The sequence below is a fragment of the Montipora foliosa genome, chromosome 10 (assembly GCF_036669935.1).
Source record: "Montipora foliosa isolate CH-2021 chromosome 10, ASM3666993v2, whole genome shotgun sequence".
NCBI lineage: Eukaryota > Metazoa > Cnidaria > Anthozoa > Scleractinia > Acroporidae > Montipora > Montipora foliosa.
This window is the reverse complement of record NC_090878.1, coordinates 26,030,113-26,035,112: the sequence shown is the minus strand read 5'-3', so window position 1 is coordinate 26,035,112 and position 5,000 is coordinate 26,030,113. Positions and strand designations below refer to the sequence as shown.

At 39.7% G+C, this 5,000-nt stretch overlaps 1 protein-coding gene across 1 annotated transcript in view; it reads left to right on the top strand.

Moving 5' to 3' along the window:
* The window catches only part of LOC137974283 (membralin-like), a 32,708-nt gene that overhangs the window by 18,894 nt on the left and 8,814 nt on the right, over window positions 1–5,000 (top strand). The window lies entirely within an intron of this gene.

Below are 5,000 nucleotides of genomic sequence, written 5' to 3'. Positions count from 1 at the left end.
GCCACACGACTGAATGAGAATGGAAGTGAGCTAAGTTTACAAAAATAGCTTTTGATCTTTTGACAATACTATTACCAATCCATACCAACATTAACATTCATGAAAAATACTAATTTAAGTTCAAACTGCTCCACTTTTGCTGTTACAGGAGGGTCACATAAACTTTAACAGTGTCAAAACGAGACTTTTACTGGGTAATCCAGAGAGCTAAAGTCTACACGTTTTTGAATTAGTTTTATCCTCATTGAAAGTGGCAATTTCCCTCCGAGTGAGAACTAGATCCTCATGATCATCATCCTCTTCTTCATTATGTTTTTCATCATCAGCATTGTCAAGCATATTTTCACATTGCCCTCTATTATTTGAGCAGCTAAAAAGATCTGTGCAGGTAAGTCCATTCTTTTTATACTGGGAGCGACTTGTGGAACACTGCTCTAGCGCACATGCACTTTACTAGATGTATGATGGCTTGTGGTGCTGGAGGGGCCGATTTGTCTCCATTCAGTTCCCAACCATAATTCTCTGGGGATGGCAGGGTGTGGTTTGCACCCACTCTCTCTGGGCTTAAAGCTCGATAGATTGGAGGAAGCTGGATGTCTCGATGGTTCCTCCCTGTGCCTGTGATGAAAAAGGTGTCTCTGCATAGGCTTAATAATGTCTGAGAGCCAGGACGCGGTCATGTGTGTCGGCGGAATGTATCCGAAGTTCAGTCGCACCTCTGGATGTGGCGTCAACAGCATATAAAATAATCTTTGTGTCAGCCTCTTCATGGTTGCTTTGCAGGTATAAGAAAAATCTTCTCTGGTCCCCTTGCACTCTGACCTCCACGCTAGTCAACTACTCATCTTCCGTTGTGAACCCCAACTTCAATAGTCCTCTATGCCAGATAGTCCGCCAGCTCCATCTTTGTCTTTGTCTTTGTATGCTGACCATTTATATTGACTCCAGTGTCGTTGTTTTCATGTACAATTCTACAGGTATATGTTGCGGGAACAGCAAAGCAATTTTGCAAATGGTGACTTTGGTACCACAGAAACTCATAGGTACCTACAGCTTCTTTGATATCAATTTCAGGTCGACTTTTGCATACAACCATCATTCTCACAAACAGATTCCTATCTTCGCTCAGCTCTACAGTATTGTTGTCAACTGTTACTTTGACTTTTTTCCCTGCAGTCTTCCAGCTTTGAACCAGACGCTCCAGTAAAGTTCTGTTTTTTTATAGCTCCTGTATGCATGAGAGGAGTTTCTTTTTCTGGGGAAAGGTCTCATCATCATGCTCTTACAACTGCTGTGTTTAGCTGCAAAGAGGAAAGTGTACTCAGAGAAGCTACTGACCACAATGAAAAGTTGTACCAAATTGAATCCATTTGATCAGGAAAGCAATGCATTATTCAACCCGGTAACGAAAGTCATGATGCCAGAAAATGTCAAGAAGGATCTCTGCGAGCAAAGTATTATCGGGGAAAGACTATTCCAAAGATTTGTAGAAGAGCGGATAAAAGAACAAAAAGTCAACCTCTGGGACCTCGTGAAGAAGCAAAAGTAGTTCAAACCAATCCACCTGACACTTTCATCATCCAATTGAGATGCTCAAGAGCATTGTCAGCTCCAACTGCACAGAATGCAGTGTCCTGGTTCTTGTTCAGGACCCAATTTCCACTGAGGAATTCTTCATAGATTGCAGGGTCAGGACACTGGCAAGGTGTCCATTACTGCTTTGTACAGGGGGATCATTCTTGCATAATTTAGGTGATCATATGGAAAGAAATACTTTCTGAACAATTTAAGCACAGTCAAATGTAGAAGCCAGTTTCCTTTTTTAACTGCTGATATAAATAACATCATGTCCATAATTCATGGCATCTGACAGGATGCGGCGATGCGGATCCGCATAATTCACTGAAATCCGCATCTTCCACATAATTCCGATATTTTCCGCAAAAAACAGGAGAAACACCTGATACTAGTGATAAAGCAGCTCCTTAACATACTCAAAGCCGAAGAAATTGCCTGTTTTGAAACGCTTATTTTCCTGAACATTGAAGAAAACACACCATTTAGTTCGCAAGATGAAAGTTCGTAAGAAAGATCGTAAGCAGTTTCGGCGCATTTTTTCGCCAATGATCCTGGACTCTAGTTTTTGTTCCTACAATGCTTTCCATTGGACGAGAAACAGTTACACTTCAGCAAATGACGTGACTGATAAGAAACTAAGGGCGTGTTCGATTGACCGTATTCCGGAATAGGATTACATGGAATACAAGTTAGAAATCCTTCGTTTTTACGGAGATTCACATTAAAAATGTCAAACACCTGCTAAAATGCTATTTTAAACATATCTTTATTATCCTTGTTGCTTCAAAACGCCAGACATACTGTTTTGAATTCATCACTTCACGTATTCTTATTCCGGAATACGGTGAATCAAACGCACCCTAAGTCAATGATCGAGACAATTTTGCTCCATTATCTCCAAATTGAAACAAAATTCACGACGAGAAACAAAATAATTTTTTATTGCTTTATTTATTTTACCAAAAGTTGCTGCAAAATCCTAACTGCTAACCCTTTTATTTCAACGGTGAAAGCTGGTCGCAAATTGGTGACTCCTCCATGTATTTTATTCACAAAGGGCAAAAATTCAGTCACAAATGCGATTGTATTGGTTGCAATTTCGATTACGGATTTACCGTAAGCATGTAAATACATTGGACGGGCCTAGGTAATTATTAGTTTTTTAACTTGTTTAAGTTTCCGCATAATCCGGTGTAATTTCCGCATAATCAACTCATGTTTCCGCATAATATGGCCAAAAATTTCCGCTTAATCTTTAATTTTTTCTGCATCCTATCAGAAGCCATGATAATTAACCATATTGTCATGTACATGTACTGGCAAAACACTTGAAATTCTGGGATCTTGTCATGGCTGTCATCAATAATTGTCTTCATCCGGGTAATGACATCTGAAGACTGGATGGTTTCAACCATTTCTGCATGCGTCTTCTGCACCTCACTCTTTACACTTTTGACACAAGCTGTGGTGAGATCTTCCGTAACTTTCTGGAAATGCTTTAGAAATTCTGGCTCTTGATAGAAAACAGCATTCTGGTACATGGCAAACAGAGCTTGAAGTGTAACCATGTGAGCTGCTTGGCCTCTTTTGACGTGATTACCATGATTGATTATTTGCTTCACAGTTGTAGGGCCACATAGGTCAGCCTCAATCCAGCAAAGACCATGGCGTTGTCTTCGATAAATCCCCCAATTGTTCGGATTTGCGCCATGACAATGTGTAGCTCACCAGGACAAAGAATCAAGAGCCAGTGGAAGCCTTGTTTTGATGCTGTTAAAGTTTATGTTACCCTCTCGTAACAGCAAAAGTGGAGTAGTTTGAACTAAATTAAATTTATCAGCATTTTTCATGTTGTTTAAGTTTTATGAAGCAGTCAAAATAAGGTCAAAAGACCTCGAAAGGTCAAAAGCCGTTTTTGTAAACTAAGCTCACCTCCATGTTCATTCAGTCACGTGACCAATCATTTGACAAATACTGGTTACGTATGTGTTCATGATATCAAGGGTAACATTGATTTACATCTCTCCTGCCATTTCATGACAATTTGTCCATAGTAAACAAAGATGGAGTGTGTTTTATTCTGTAGCTTCGTTTTCATGCGTGGTGTAAGGGTGTTTCTAAAACATCTCCTATAAAGCCCCAGAGTAGGTTGCAAAGCTGGCACTTTCCTGTTCCTTAAGGTCCCTTAAACATATCTAAAGCAGTGGCTTGCTTTCAGCAAAAAATACCCATGGGACTTAAATTTCGTACAGATGTGCCCAGACTAAAAACTACCTTGTGAATTCTGTGTTTGAGTCTTCTGGCCACAGAGTCTTTTTTGTGATTTTTTCGAAAGGTGCAGTGTTTGCCAGCCTGAGACTGAACCACTTTTATCTTTTAGTTACTCTATTGTCCTTGCCATTGATTATTTGAATGGTGCAGGTTGACGTACAAGTCAAAAAGACTATTATTACAAGCAGGAATCAGTCAAACATTTTCAATTAAGCAGCAAGAATGGTATACCGTCAAAAATGGTCATGGCACATTTTCATTGTATGAGAAACTGCCTTTGCAATTAAATACGCCAATTTTAGACTGTCAAGTATTCATGGATAAGTACTATAAACTGTAGACCACATCTCACAACCCTTCTTCATAAACTCTGTTGGACACTAAAAAATCCACACTCCATTCAAAAGGAGCAGGCCTGAAATCACCAGCAAAAATTGCAGTGGTGTCTCAAAAAGGCTGGTGGTGTACGAGGCCATATTTGCTGAGTGTTGAAAGCATCATGCAGATGTAGATGTTGAACTATTAAGAAACTGTACTGTTTTGAAGGACTACCTCTACAACACTGTACAGTATCACTAACAGCTATGTTATGGTACCCGGTGCGACAACAATAATGTGCCAAGTATGGTGATGTTATACATAGATTACCATGGCAACATGAGACCCGTATAGTGTCACAATAGCGAGTGCATCTTGTTAAGCAATGAGTGTTGTTTCATGTGGAACCATAATGCAGTTATTCGTAACAGTGTTGTAGAGTCAAAAACTGGTTAGAGCCACCTTAACCCATTGACTCCCAGGGGTTCCCCATTGACGAGTAAAATCACCTGGCATTAGACAGAGTGAAATACTAAGTATGGCCAGTTCAGGCCGGCTTGGGAGTCAAAGGGTTATTAAGCAAAAGATAAGTGATTTGTAATAAATTTTACTCTTCATAGCATTTAATAGGCCATTTCCAAGTTCATGTCTGCCTCCTCTTCAAAGCGCGTCCAAGTGCTAAGTTTTTGTGATGGTAATTTGTTCTACTTTACATATGAATGAAAACTTACATGTATTTTCATAAGAAAAATTTCGCACCTAGACTCGCTTTGAAGAGGAGGCAGACATGAACCTGGAAACCTGGTAACATTGTAATAAAATTATGTGATACA